The 16451-nt window shown below is 42.4% G+C and overlaps 1 protein-coding gene across 6 annotated transcripts in view; it reads right to left on the minus strand.

The window, feature by feature from the left end:
• The window catches only part of SORBS2 (sorbin and SH3 domain containing 2), a 280974-nt gene that overhangs the window by 174188 nt on the left and 90335 nt on the right, over positions 1–16451 (minus strand). The gene's annotated exons all lie outside the window — the stretch shown is intronic.

Here is a 16451-nt window from a genome sequence, read left to right on the forward strand (position 1 = left end):
GACAGGACAGAGACAACATACCAAGTTCAGCATAACACTGAAGGCAGGTGGACATCCTTGCACTGTTTTGACCTAAATATACAGAGCTGGAGGCAATGGTAAACTGGAGCTACCACTAAGGAACCAAAGAGCCAACGAGGCTGAAAGGTAGCAAGCCTTGTGAGGAGCATGTTCTGGAGGAGTAACGCTACATTGACAGCTCAATCACAACAGGATGAGTAAGACTACCATCATTAGCTTCCCTCCCGCTCCTGGTTAGAGCTACAAATCGTGATTGATTACACAAAAACCTGTTGATCTTGTTTCCAAGGAAATCTTCGGCAGTATCTTTTATGTGGGATTAATCTAGTTACAAGAGCTGGTACTAGAGATGATTAAAGGGATTAGAGGAATTGTGACTGCCCATCACATCGAAACAAAGGATGCCACATGTGCGGGGGCTGTCTGAAAAGACTCATCACTAGTGTTGTAACATAAGGATGTTCTTTTATTTGGATTGTCACTTGATGTCTTTATGCAAAAGAAATCAACAACGGCATAAGTGATAAAATGAAATGTACTCCTCAGGGTCATGCTGTTATAGAGGCCGCATAGCAAGAAAAGAAGGAAGAAAACTTACAAGGAAGACAAGGAACATACTTTATACTCAAAAGTTTGGTCTATTGTAGCGCCATCATGTTCCCACCAAAGGGCCTTTTACACAATGTGACAATCATCTAGGCACTGCCCAATGTAAAGGTGTCCGGTAATCAACAAACGCTATTTCCCTCACGTGTCAGTGATCGCATCTTTTACAATGCTACAAAAATCATACGTCAGTAGCACATCTCCTCATGGTAACAGACAATGTGCTGCTGACAATAATGGAAACTGTATGGGGGGCTAACAATTGTGCCAATGATCACATTTACAAGGAAAGGCTGATAATTGAAACATATACATGCAATTATATTGTCCATCTGCACTAGTGGGCAATTTATTTGCCAGTGTAAAAGAAGGACGCCTGTGATTTTTACAGACTCCTGAGAGGTCATAGTGATGTGTCAGAAGTTTTAATCAGTGAAGGTCCAGGTGACGAAACTCCCCCTGATCACTCAAAAAACAGGAGCAGACCATTCTACAGCAAGGGTCCATGCACACGTCTACAAGTGTTTTTTCGCAAATTGCGGATCCACAAAACATGGACACTGGCCATGTGCATTCCAAACTGGCATAACCTAACAGTGATGGCTAACCTCCGGCACTCCGGTTGTGGTGAAACTACGACTCCCAGCATGCTCCATTCATTTCTATGGAGTTCTAAGAACAAGCAAGTGTATATCTTGGGAGTCATAGTTTTACCAGTGACGGAGATTAGCCATCACAGGCCTAGTGGGTCCCAGCAGGCTCTTTACCCTCAGCAGTAGTTTTCATATGTGGCTAATTTAAATCCATGGTCACGCTGGCTCGCACACAATCATCTCCTGAACCATTTTGTGCTACAGTGATGTTTATGGTTATTTTACTGGCAGCAATAGTTATATCCCTATATATATCCATATCCCATAATACTGTATTTTTACAATGTGTTGTGTATGGGCATTACTGACCCACAACAGACTCACTGCCTCAAATTTAAGCATGACCATCACCTTCTTTTTGCACCTATAAAAGAAATGGATATTAGAATCCTAATCATTTAAAGTGAATTTGTTGGGTTCATTTGGGTAAAATTATGAAAAGGTATCATATCCATTTAAATACGGATGTAGCAGGGTTAACACTCATGCTTTATGAGACATGTTATCTAAACTAAATGCAACTAAATGAGTTTGTTTCAAGATAATGCGATGAGTTAAGAAATTTGAGTTAAGAGTGTGTGTGTTACCCCTGCTACATCTGTATGTACAATGACCAGTATAGCTTTCATGAATGCTTTAAAGCCAATGTTATGTATGTATTACTGCATGTAGGACCATACCACTTTGACTCTATTTGGAGATTTAAATGTGCATATTGCCAGGATATATCATTACATTCTTATCATTGATGATCTGCCCCCTGGGACCATGCCAATCTCAAAAACGATGGGACAGAGGTAACTGGGTATTTCTTCTGCACTTATGGTGCTCTTGGTGCGCCGCAATATGCGACAGATATACACCAAAACGTGGCATATATCTGTTAGTAACTGACCCCCATAGTCCCTGCTTTCTCTCCTCTCTTCTCAGTGTTAGGCCTCATGCACATGACAGTTCCGTTTTTTGCGGTCCGCAAAACACGGAAGCCGCCCGTGTGCCTTCCGAAATTCGCAGAATGGAACAGGCGGCCCATTGCAGAAATGCCTATTCTTGTCAGCAAAACGGCCAAGAATAGGACGTGTTATATTTTTTTTGCGGGGCAACAGAACGGAGCAACGGATTTGGACAGCGCACGGAGTGCTGTCCGCATCTTTTGCGGCCCCATTGAAGTGAATGGGTCCGCACCCGGCTCGGATGTGGACCAGAACAACGGTCGTGTGCATGAGGCCTTAGTGGCCTTAGTCTCCTGTTATACACTGAAATAAAGCAGTTCCTGATCTATTGCCAACTAGAAAGTAGACAAACTTAGTCTGATGGCAATGACCAAAGATACACTTTAACCAAGAAGTATATTTTTGTCAGAAAACTGAAGTATCCAGATGGAAACTTCATGAAGACAGGATTAGCACCCAATGAAAGGGATTAACATGCAACGAAAGCATAACTCTGGCAGGACAATCATGCCAAGAACAGTATTACTTTATTAACAAGAAATGGCATGATGCAATAGTCAAACTAAGAAGATCAGCAAATCATCTTATAGAGAATCAATGCAAGAGTGCTGAATAGCAGCAAAGAAAGTACCCTGTCATACACTGGTCATGTAAAATGTGCCTAGACAATACACACTGCGTGTCACTGCCGAGACGTTTGGAGAAAGAAATCACCCAAAAAGATGGTAACAAATCTTTTGTCTATGCTGAACAGAAGGGAAGACTAACGAATAATTCCCTCATTATAAAAAGGTTAGTAACAATACATCTATGGAACACTTGCTGCGCTCAACACTCACGTTTTTGGCATCTCGGGTGTGAAGGTTACTGACCACTGCGTCACCGTCTGCTCTAACCTCAAACCTGTCAATGTGGAATTGGTTCTATACCAGCTACAGTCTGATGTGGCTGAACGCAAGTCAAGTGCCACATACATTGTTCTCATATTGGCTGAGGCTCAAAACACTGCTGTCAGATCGGAGAGGCAAGCTTCCTTAAGCTGAGAGCAGGAAGAAGGCGTAGGTGTACAGAGAGTCTTCATTGTTTGCATTTTAAGTAAGGTTCATTACAAAAGGACTGCAGGTCAAACTACAGAAACAGGCGTTATATTTTATAACGTTATATTTTAGAATCTTCAGCAATCCATTTCTTCTTTACTGAATATCTTAGGGGTCATTTATTATCATTTATATGCTGGTCTTAATAAAGCCCTGCACTGGCAGTTATGTAGAGGTGCCTTTACATAACTTCAGCACATCCAGCGCCACTTCTAAATGTAAGACAGCTTCCTAGCTATCTTACATTTACACCGTTTTCTATGCCTATAACAGGTGTAGAAAATGGTGTGTGAGACGGGCCTGCCAGCTTATCCCCTTCTTTGCTTCGCCCACTTTTTTAGACCTGGAGTGGGCAGGGAGAAGTCGCAGATTGCAGTGCAAAGGACCTTTGCGCTGCAATGTGCACCAGAAATACATAGACACTAAGGAGGTCATTTATTTAACAGAAATACGCCGAAATTAAATGTAAGTTTTCACATTGTTCTTTTTACTTTTAAGTGTAACGACTGTAGGTAGGGACAGATAAGGACAGTGAGCTCTAAGGCTAGTACCCAGCCTGCTTTCTCTACCTACTTGCAGTACAAGCCCAAGATAGCTAGAATACAACTGTTCGACGGTCCCTACGCTATATAACTGCAGAGACTGACTAACAAACAAGGACAGACAAACACAATACAGAGTCGTATGTAAATGAGTCAAAACCATTTGGGCTACGCAGTACCAAACGAGAGACAAAGAGTGATTATATGACAAGCCAGGGTCGGAAGCACGAGTAATCCAAATAAGACCCCGGTGAAGAACCAGGAACACAGCTAGTGAGTCAAAGATTATCACTGGTGTATGGCCAGGAAGGGATTTAAATAGAACGCTGAGTCCCAGGATCAGAACCTGATAGATGCTCCATTAGTCAGAAACACTAGCACACAGGAATAGAGCAGCTGAGCAATCAGCCCACTGCTAATCTCCTCCAATACACGCTCGCTGCGGAAACGAACAGAGCATTGCATCCTGTTGCTAAGGATGTGGTCGCATCACCAGGGGGTGTGGCTCAGCAGCGCGTCTCTCCCTGCACCGCTTGAGCCCGGGCAGGTGAGTATGTTACAATACAGTAGAAGATACCATTACAAGCATTACACACTTGAAGGGTAAGACCAAAAATACTGGTGTCCTTTAAAATTCTGGATGGACAGGGTCATGTGCACCTCTGCAGCAAATGACAGGCCTCAGCGGTGAGGTGCCCCCAAGCGGCATGTCACTGCTGGGTTCTGTGCCACTTGAGGACAAGTCAGTCATTGTTTGCTGCGTCACACGTGACCCCATCCTTCCAGAAGTTTACAGGATGAAGAGTGGAAGACCGGAAAAGAGACCCAGGGAGCAGCAAATAACAAGTGAGTAGAGGTAGGACAAGCTGTTATTAACTTTTAAAAACAAAATCTGGACAACCGCATTCTGCCCTAAGATAAGGCATTCTGCCTTCCACACGCTCCCATTGAAATGAATGGGAGGCTGTTTTGAAATGTTTTTGGAGCTGACTTTGAGGCAGAAATGCTTCAAAATGAGTGCTAAAAAACTATGCAAACTGGCTCAAATAAGTAATACCTAAACAGACTAGGACAGTGTTCATCCATGGCAAGGAACACGGCAAAATCTTTGCAAGGCAACAGATCAGGTACCAATGAGTATGTAGTGGAAGAACAGGAAATGTTAGATGGGCTTCCTGGGATTACAAAGAAATATTTTTTCCAGAAAAAACACCAGTTTTGTCCAAAGGCTGGCTGGCATTGGAGCTCAATCCCATTCAGGAGTATGAGATTTAGCTGTAATTCCAGTCACAGCTGATAGACAACAGTGGAGCTGATTCTGGAGAAAAAACCCCCACTGGGGGTCATTTTCAAAGACCGGCTTATTACACTGGTCTTTGTTACCCCTGCGCTGCCTGACGATTTGCCTTATTTATGATGAGGTATGCGCCTGACTGGAGTATTTTTTGCTCCTCTTTTATGCTGTTTTCAGGCATAAATTATAGTAAATTTGGCAGAGCTGAAGTCCTGGCCACTCCACTGCCATTCCCTCACCACTCCTAAGTGGCAAGGATGGCGTAAAAATGCCTGTACGACAAAATATTGTCACATGGGCATTTAAAAAGTCACAAAAAAGGGCCCTGCAACTTTTTTATGCCAAAAACGGACCCCCACTTTTTCCCTGGACAACTATTTTGAGGAAATAAAAGAGAAAAGGAATGCAAAGAGAAGAGAGTAGAAAGAAGTGACGAACTGAAAGTAAAGCAACTGAGTGATGTAAAGAATAAAAATAGAAAGGGATGATGTAGAAGTTAAATGAAGGACAGAAATGTGAAATCTATGAAATTAAGAAGAAAAAAATGAGAACTGTGGATGTAGAGGTGTGAAATTAGAATCAGCACTGGATTTATATCTCTGGGAGTGGTAGACACTGCTTGTGTGGCACCTGAGACTCCACTCATCAAGTAGGCCATACTTTATGTGGTGTATGGCTTTAAAATGTTTGTCTGCTGTTATAAAGTAAAGCAGAACATGGTGGTGTGCTTCTCACAAAATCTTTGCAGTCACCTCCTGAGCATCATCTTCATGGTTCTACAGCGCAATAATGAATATACATGACCACATTTTACCTATTAACACAGTCTTTTTTTGTTAGTTGTGAGTAGAATTTTAGCTCTTTTGTATCACACTAGTAGTGATACTTTAATTTACCAGACTTCCCATTGACTCCAAGGCCCTACAGCAATATTAAATCACTCATAAGCCATAAAATGTAAAGTTTTATTGCTAGCTAGAGAAAACCTTCCAGCAAAACGTATAATTTGAGAGCCATACTGTGCCGAGAATCATAACATTTTGTTTTAGGTGTTTTGTATGAAATAAGTCCCTAAAGTTTAGCTTTTCACTGAACAGAAATCCGTAAAGTGTCATTACCCAGGACCTTACTACTGGATGACAAAATGAATGAAGTCTTACGTGCAATACATTTTTTTATGAAAATGATTCACTTGTCACGCTTGCAACAGCCTCTTTCTTCTCCCTGTAGAGCCATAATATGAGAAACTCAGTGCACATTAAAAGCGGAAATTTCCATCTAGGGAAAGCTCCATTAATCTGAAGGTATAGAAGGGAATGGAACATAGCACTAGGTAGAAGCCTTGATAAAGAACTAGAGGCACGGTTAGCAAAGTGCCACATTTGGGGATAAAGTCATCTGGGACTGGATAAGATGCAGAGACTGACTCAAGGGGTGATTGCCCGACATCACTTTTGAACAATGGTGTGAAATTCAAAAAGTTACAAATTACAGCTCATATATGGTGTGACTCTTAACACCACTTAATACCCTAATAACTCTGCCCCAATATTCCGTAGCATCTTGGATTGTAATGTTCTTTACACTAAACATTATACATTGTTACATAAGATTGGAACTGATTGCCCGACTCAGCAGCTCATTGTAATAATTGCTTGTTAGAGCTGTAATGGGGAAAATTTGCAATGCAAAATGCCCACAGTAATTGAGAATACCAGGAATTTGCAACCAGCCTTTCACCTCTGTGAACATTTACGATCAAGCTGAGTCGTTTTTTGAGATCCCCAATAACTATTATTCAGCCGTAATGAGATTAAACTTGTAAACAGCTGAATATTGCATAATTGCACTCGTTATCTGCCGAGGTCAGCTGCTGCTAACATGATGTCCAGCCTGTAGAAACTGGAAGAAATAATTAGTGTGTCAGTTCTGAATCACTATAAACACCTTAGCAGGGATACATCATCTCAGATAATTTCAGTGTTTAGCTATCCTCGCGGCACATTTTTTAGATAAGGACGAGCAGATGTTTCTGAGTCACTGGGGACTAAGGGGAGAACTTAATTTCCATTCCACAACTGTAATAACCACCCAACAAGTGCAGAGAAAATATGTGTATAACCAGGAGGAACAATCTTGGGCTTGTAAACATCAATAATAGATAAAAAAAAAAAATTCGAATCTGATCCCCCCCCTCCAGTGGGACCTGTTGATGAATCTATACTCACCTGCTCCCCGCTGTTTGGTTCCAGCTCCTCGGCTATCTTCACTGGACTTCCAGTCGCCATCTGTCAACTTTCACAATGACTGGCCTCAGCGATATCTTCTCCCCAAGTGACACATGACCCAGCAGTGACATGCTGCTTGGGGTCACGGCTGAGGCCAGTCATTGGCTGCAGCAGTAGCAGTGTATGTGACCCTAGCCACCAAAAACTTTACAGAATGGGAACCGAAGTCCAGTGAAGACACCCTGGGGTGGGTAACAGGTGCATATGGATTGCTCCACAGGTCCCGCAGGGGGTAATCACATTACAGTAATACAACAAATCTTGTTAAAGTGACCACCCTGGTATGCCTGGAGCCAAGATAACACTGGCTACATCTGTTGTCAAGGCAACTCTACAATCTGTTATGTCCAGTGCTGAACAGATAGAGTTTGATTTGATGCAGGAACTAAAGAACATCAAAGAGAATCTGTGTGCCAGCGCACCATCCCTCAGGCCTTGCACGAGGCATAACACAGGCAGATTTAGAAATCTATTTAAGCTACTTTTTTTTGCATAAATACACAAATAAATAAGGCGTTTGGCTGAGTACCATGTGTATGAAGTCAACATGCACAAGATTTCAAAATTGCACTTAGCTTCATTTATGATGTATATCTGATACTTTTCTACTTGCAAAATCTTTCCAAATACAAGTATGAATGTTCCAGATTAAATAAAGTGAGGGGAATTTATTTCACCCTGCACCCTTCACCCTGCACCCCATATTTATGACCAAAGCTACTCCAGTGGGTGGTGGTGGTGTATATATATATATATATATATATATATATATACATATATATAAAAATATTTCTAGACAAAAGTATTAGGTTTAAAGATGAGCCCAATTCATACGTGTGCTGTCTGATACATTTGGTGCAAAGTATACTAACACAGACAGAAAGAAAAACTGACTACATACAGTGGCATGTAAAAGTTTTGGCACCCCTAGTCAAAATTACTGTTACTGTGGACAGTTAAGCAAGTTAAAAATGAAAGATGGCACCTTTCCTTTGTATTTTAAGCACAAACTGTTTTTTAGGGCCCAAGCAAAGGTTTGGGCACCCTGTCTGGTTAGTGCCTAGTTGCACCCCCTTTAGCAAGTATTACAGATTGTAATCACTTTTTGTAGCCAGCCTAAGAGGTTTTCAATTCATGTTTGAGGGAGTTTCATCCATTCTTTCCTTCCAAAGTCTTCCAGTTCTGTGAGATTCCTAGTCCATCTTGCATGCACTGCTTATTTGAGGTCTATTCACAGATTTCCAATGATGTTTAGATCTGGGGACTGTAAGGGCCATGGTAAAACCTTCACCCTGCGCGTTTTAAGGTAGTCTATTGTGGATTTTGAGGTGTGTTTAGGATCATTATCCATTTTGAACTTCAGCTTTTTATAGTTGGTGTTATGTTTGTGTCACGGCGGGGAGTGGGGGAAACCCCCCACCGTACAATATCAGTCGCTGCTACGCCGGATAGCAGGGAACAGGGAGCAGGTCACATCCTAACGCGAACCTGAAGATCTCCCTAAACTCCTAATGCATGAGCCGCCTCAGAAGGTAAGGGGGCTCATGCTCACCAACCTAGAACCCTAAGTATCCCTGCTATGCCCTAAGCCTGAAGACAGAGCAGAGACCACCTATTCATCCTACACAACGGATGCATGGTGTCTCCAGAAGCCCAGCAGCTGGCCACCAACTAGACAGGGTTCACAGCCGAACGACAGGTAAGTAACAAAAGGCAACCGACAACCTAGGTTACCAGAACTTACCTGCCGATGACAAGAAGGACCGGAAACGCACTGTATAGATGTTTGCCTAAACCCCTCCGGGAAAGCAACCCCCTTTCGAAAGAAACAAAGCACAACACAATAACCTCCAAACAAGGCCCACACCATAACAACATACACCAGGTGGGAGAGGGAAAACAGAAACACGTTGGAGGGGACACACAGACAAAGCAAGGGAAACAATATAACAAATAAGGGTGGCTCACACAGACTTTTACATACAGCCAGGGAGCAGAGCTCCTACACAGACTGACAAGCAAAATCAAACTGACCTCAGGTTCCACCACCCCAACATATACGGAGGCCTGAGGTCACACCCACCACACTTAGCAAACACACCTTAACCCGTGCAAACCAGGATGGGAAGGGACACACAACTTAAAGGGGAAGTGTCAAAACATGCAAAAACAACATGTTGCCACCAGCAACAAGCATGCACGGCAAAAGTGTCATGGTCCAAAATACCAGACCATGACACAGCCATGACAGTTTTCTTCCAGAATTTGCTTGAATTTATTTGAATCCATTATTTCCTCTATCCATGAAATGTTCCCCATGCCACTGGCTGCAACACAACCTCAAAGCATGATTGATCTACCCCCCATGCTTGATGGTTGGAGAGGTGTTATTTTTATGAAATTCTGTGTCCCTTTTTTCTTCTCCAAACATACCTTTGCTCCTTGTGTCCAAAGAGTTCTATTTTAAACTCATCTGTCCACACAGGATTTGTTTCCAAAATGCATCAGACTTGTTTAGAAAAATTTTGACACAGAATTTTGTGTAAGGATACAGAAGACGTTTTCTTCTGATGACTCTTCCATGAAGGCCATATTTGTGAAGGTGTCACTGAACAGTACATCAATGTACAGCAACTCCAGGGTCTGCTAAATCTTCCTGAAGTTCTTTTGGGGTTCAAGTTGGGTTTCAGATTTGCCTTTCTAGCAACCCTACGAGCAGCTGTCTGTGATATTTTTCATAGTCTTCCAGACCTTCGCTTGACCTCCATTGTTCCTGCTAACTGCCATTTCTTTGTTACATTTCAAACTGAGAAAATGACAACCTGAAAACACTTTGCTATCTTCCTAAAGCCTTCTCCTGCTTTGTGGGCCGCAACCATTTTCATTTTCAGAGTGTTAGGCAGCTGCTTAGAAGAACCCCTAGCTGCTGTTTTTGTTTGGACAAGGTTAGAGGAGTCTGGGTATTCATAAAGCTTTGAAATTTGCATTACCTGGCCTTTCCTAATGATTATTGTGAAAAACCCTGAACCTTAACAGGCTATTTAAATTTAAGGTCTAAGACCTCAGTAAAGTTATCTGAGCGCTCAAATCTACTTGGGTTCCCATACTTTTGCAAGGTACTCCTTTCTTTTTTTTCACTCTAAAATTGTACAAAACAAAAAAAATACACTGATATTGCTTAAAGAGGACCTTTCATCGTTCCAAACATTGTAAGATAAATATCAGGGTGTGTAGAGTGGCGCCCGGGATCTCACTGCACATCTCACCGCTATGTCCCCTGGTATTTTCGCTGAATTGGTTATACTAGGCGGAGTCTGCCCTGTTTCTCCCTGGGCGTTCCTTCTCCCAGGCTGTAGCTCTGTCCAATCGCAGCACAGACCTCCCAGCCAGGGAGTTTTTTTTTCTCCCAGGCTGTGAGCTCTGTGCTGCGATTGGACAGCGCTACAGCCTGGGAGAAGGAACGCCCAGGGAGAAACAGGGCAGACTCCACCTAGTATAACCAATTCAGCGAAAATACCAGGGGACCTAGCGGGAGAACGGAGCGGCACCCCAGGATAATAGTAAGTGCAGTGAGATCCCGGGGCACTGCTCTACACAGCCTGAGAATTATCTTACAATGTTTAGACTGATGAAAGGTCCTCTTTAAATGTTGAAAAGTGTGTTTCATCTTTAACTTTATGCCTTTTGGAGATCATTTTGTCTTCAACTTACTTAACTGTTCACAGTAACAGTAATTTTGACCAATTTTGCATGCCACTGTATGATAGATTTCAATTCCAGCGTTTGTACTTTCGTACGTTTGGTTGGATGTATGGAACAACATTGTTAATATTCATATGGATGTACTGTTGTGCTGTTTGTTGACCTACCATATGCTGCTGCTAGGATCCATTTTTTTTATCGCATCAACATTATTATATATATTGTGAAATAAATAAAGAGTGTATATATTTTTCATTATTTTTTTGATGCGTGGCTACATATTTGGTGTATGTATATTACTATTATGACAAATTCCCCCCCCCAATATGTTGCTGAACATTCTATACAACGTCACTGAAGAAATCTCAACAAATCACACTAACATAAGATCAGTTAAAAATACTACTGAAATAAAGGATATCTAGCACAAATGATTTACAGAAAACTACGTTGATGCCTTGTGCAAAGACAGGGGCACATTGGCCATAGACTTTACAGGGAAATTTTCCGGTGGGCCGATGTCCAGGGGGCTCCCTGGGCCCTCCTCACGGCCGGCCAGTGGACGTATTTGGGGAGGTATTTTGTGCTGCTGGCGGCAGTATTTTGTGATCGACTGTGGTATTTGGCTCTGTTGGGGTGGTATAATGTGCCACAATATGGTATTGCTGACCCTGCCTTCCATTAATTCGGACACAACTACAAAACAGGGACACTTTTAGTATTTTCTCCAGGGCCACTTTAAGTTCCCAATCTGCCCCTGTGCAAAGACCATAGACAGTCTCATCATTTAGCAGTCTTCAGTTTACAATATAATTTCATGTTCACAGATCATTTACCAGCTCTGCTTAAACATAGGGTGCATATTCTGAAATAATATTGTGCAAACCCAACCCAACAGAAGGTAAAACAACTTAGCTACCCCTTTACTGCAGTGTTGGCATCCAGTGGCAAAATGGTGGGGAAAAAAACTATGTATCAGTATTAGAAATTAGGTTGCACAGAGGACAGCCAAGGAAAAAACCTACACAGTAACTGGAATACCTGGGCCATGTTGATGTCACGGCTGTGTCATGGTCTGGTAGTAGTGGACTGTGACACTTATGCCGTGCATGCTTGTTGCCGGTGGAAACGTGTTGTTTTAGAATTTGTGGTCACTTCCCCTTTTAGTCTGCTTTTCCTATCCATTTTGGTGTGTACGGGGTTAAGGTGTGTGCAAGGTGGAGCTGGGTGTGGCCTCATGGCTTTTCTTATGTTGGAGTTGTGAGATTGAGGTCAGTTGTTTGTCTGCCTTTGTAGGAGAAGGAGCTTTTCTCCTCTCTGGATATTTCACCTATCCGTGAGGGCCTCCTTGTGGAACATCAAGGTCTTTAGCGATGTCTCCCTATGTTCTCCTCCATGTTCTCTTCCTTACCTGTTATGTTTGGTGTGGGTTTGTTTTGGGGATTTGTTGTTCTGTCTAGTTTGGTGTTCTATGTCTGGTATGTTTGGTGTATTGCCTGGCATGGTTTCTAGACATCCCCTTGTTTGTCTGTACCTCTGGTGAGGGGGTCCCATGGGTTCCTCGGAGGGGGAACCACAAGTCTGCAAGCAGTAGTTGTTCCACCCAGTCATTGTGGCAGGTAAGTTCTGTTGTTCCAGTGCTTGTCGTTTTGTGCTGGGCTCTTACCTGCTGCTATGTGTTTTTGCTTGCTGTCTGCTCCTTCCTAGTTGCTAGGCCTGTGTGAGACTCTGGTTCATCCGTGTCATGGATGAACCGGTCGTCTCTTATTCCTGACTCCTATTTCAGGGATCGTTAGGGTCAGAAGGTCCCAGGCTCCGGAGTATGAGCCCCCTACCGTCGAGGTCGGCTCATACAGTTAGGAGGTCAGGGATAGGATGAGGGTAGCATTAGGAGGTGACCTGCTCCCCTTATCCCGGTATCCAGGCCTAGTTGCTTTCCCAAATTCTCTACATTGTACGATGGGGAGTTTCCCCCACTCCGCACCGTGACAGTATGTTCCACAAGGAGGCCCTCACGGACAGGTGAAACATACAGAAGGGAGAAAAGCTCCTTCTCCTACAAAGGCAGACAAACAACTGACCTCACGCTCACAACTCCAACATAAGAAGAGGCCACACCCGGCTCCACCTTGCACACACCTTAACCCCGTACACACCAAAATGGGAAGGAACACCAGACTAAAAGGGGAAGTGACCACACATGCTAAAACACGTTGCCTACCGGCAACAAGAATAAACGGCATAAGTGTGACGGTCCACTACCACCAGACCATGAGACAGCCGTGACAGTTGAGCTTCAGTGCAGAATGCAGGCCTCTAAAGCATACTATACATTACACGACGGTTTCTTCCTTACTACTTTATGGTCTAAATTCTGAACCCTTGCAGCTCATTTACATTTTTTGCATCTAAACTGCAAAAATGGGTGACCCAGCACAGCCCACCTTGTGATCGCCTGCTTTGCTATGGAAAACTGCTATTTCTAACTGTACCCTGCTCAAATATGTAAGCCAAGGGTATCCAGAAGACATTGTGTATGCCCACTTGTGTAGTTAAGACATAGAATCTGTGACACCAATTTGGATGTGAAAATAGTGTAAACGCAAGTTGTTGCGTACAGAAAAGCAAACAGATTTTCCTAGTTGATGGTTATTTATGATCTCAGTAACATTAAAGGGAACCTGTCAGCTCCGATACACCCTCTGTCCACCTTAGTAACATTTCTGCTGTGGTCGCACATGCTCAGTTCAATCCTTTACCAGCCAGATTGTTTTTCCAACGCTATAACAATAACAGGGAGGGAGCTGCAGCAGAAAGGACACATCTTCTGAGAAAGAAAAAATGCCTTGTGAGCAATCAGATTGAAATAAATCTGGCAGAGCAATTAGCAGAATGAATGTGGGGAGCTCTGCATCCATGTGAGGTAGAAGGCTGGTTCTAGAAAGAGAATGTCATTGACCGTATGGTGCCTAATCTTCATATTTATATTTATCATGGAATAAACACATATAAATTGACAATTTCTTGATACACCTACATGTCATAATGAATACTCCTCTGAAGCTAAAATATTGTAAAGGTACCATCACTGTTACTGCCTATGAGTACATACAGTATGCTATAAGGCCCACGCCATTTACTACTAGAGCTAGGCTACATGCATGACTAGAACAGATGTGATTAGCTGTTAATTATATTTTATCTGTCAACCATATGACCCTTGTTTATGTTGTTACTTATGAACCGAAATTCCTTTCCCAAGTTAAAAGCATGTTTAAAAGTGCATGCCAAGATAATCAGCTCTCTCCATTAGTAATTATCACATCCCAAGGTTATCTGACTGGGAGAAATGACCACAACCAACTGCCATGATAGCTGAAATCCCTACCCGATTAACTCTTCATGTTATTGTGCTGACCCTAATTTCTGGACAGATAAGGGTTTTTTTCAGTTTTATTTTTTTTGTGACCTATTTTTTTTCCTGCAGGCCAATTGTGTTATGCATACTTTTGTAGCATGAACAATGTAAACTGTTGTACCTTGCACTATAGCTTCCTGTCTGCCCCCAGCAAACTTTCCTCATGTCCTTGTATAGCAGTTACCTGCATGCGGGAACACAACTCATGGAAAATATAGGACATTCCCATTCTGTCTAATGAAAGACTTCATTGTCTGGCAACTTCCATATTAATAAGTAAGAAGGCAAATACTTCCACAGATGCAATACAAACACTATTACTGCTTGCTTGTCTACATCGATATACCATATAGCTATCTTTCTTAATGAGGACTATAATGTACTAGTAGTTGAATGGTTTCTAAAGGGAGTAGGTGACCTGAAAGGCTGTTTAAACATAACTTTATGTATAGTTTTATCAGCATCACTGTGAAAGAGAAGTTTTCACGTGGCATTCGGAGTACCTACAAGTGTCCTGAGGGCAGTCCTTAACTCTAAAGTGCATTTGTCGCTCACTGTCAGCAGTATCAACCTAATTAAACTAGGCATACTGCCTGTTAGGATTGATTCTACTGATAAAAACAATACCTCTGTGCAACTCAGCTCTTCTCGTTCACATGTTCCCCTCCCCTTGACTTACAGGTCCAGGCATCAGTGTTCTCTTGCCTGGCCGTGCACATCACAATTATAGCGCATGCGCAGTAAGCAGCTATTCAGCTGAAGCTGATGTTCGTGCATGTGCCAAAACTGTAGCACATGCACCAGTGTACTATTACAGTCAGGTGGATGGTGAAGCTCTGGCCCTCAATGCACTAATGCCCTAATTTACGTATATAGACTAAAAGTATGTTTTCATTGTAATGCAGAACGGATATTTGAAAACATGGTATTGTTTAAATCAGCAGGATCATCCTTATCAGGCAGTATCTTGTAGACGGAACAAAGGCCAGCTCTCAAGTGGTAAAGATGCTCTGACCTGCTCTGCACGGATCCGGGCTGTGTTCACACCCAACGTAGATGCAGCAAAAAAGTCCAAATGGATCCAGCGAGTAAAATCAATGATTCTTTATTTCTTCATATGCCTGGTTTGATAGGGCTGATCCTGTTGACTGGGTCCACTTTAAATAAATACATACTATATCCCTTCCCAAATAATCAATTTAATCTTTTTGTGGGACTGTTCCAAGACTTGGACAGCTAAGAGTCAGGGTTTATGAAGATGACGTTCCAGGGAAAAACATGAGCGAGGCTTAAAGGGGTTGTCCCACAATAATTTTTTTACAGTTTTCAAACCAGCACCTGGATTTGTCCTGCTCACTGAGAAGGCCGCACATGCTCAGTTTCATCCTTCAACTGCCTCCTGAGCTGTGATAGGCAGAGCATGGACACGCCCCCTGAGCTGCAGCAGAAAAGACACTCCCCTTGAGCTGTCAGCCTGATATAAATCTACAGAGCAATGAATGGGGAGATCTCTGGACCCGTGTGCAGTACAGGGCTGGTTATAGCTTTGTTAGAAAGAGATTGTCATGTAATATATGATGTCTGATTTTCATTTTTTACATTATTCGTGGGATAACCACTTTAACAGGATGAGGCAGCTCTTTGTGGGAATATATTTATAATAAAGTAATATTTAAGTATTTTCTTTAATTCCCGGAGAACCCCTTTAATCTAGGAAGAAAGTGAAAGGACACTAAAATTCATACTTTTATACAGGTTCATGGGATTGCCAGCAAATTACATGAGAAGTAAAGTAAACTGAGAAAAATGTTCTAAAAGAAGACCCCATTTTTTTTCTCCCAAAATTCTATGAAGTAATAAAATATGCCGCCTTTCCA

Source organism: Bufo gargarizans, chromosome 1, assembly GCF_014858855.1.
Source record: "Bufo gargarizans isolate SCDJY-AF-19 chromosome 1, ASM1485885v1, whole genome shotgun sequence".
NCBI classification, from domain to species: Eukaryota; Metazoa; Chordata; class Amphibia; order Anura; family Bufonidae; genus Bufo; species Bufo gargarizans.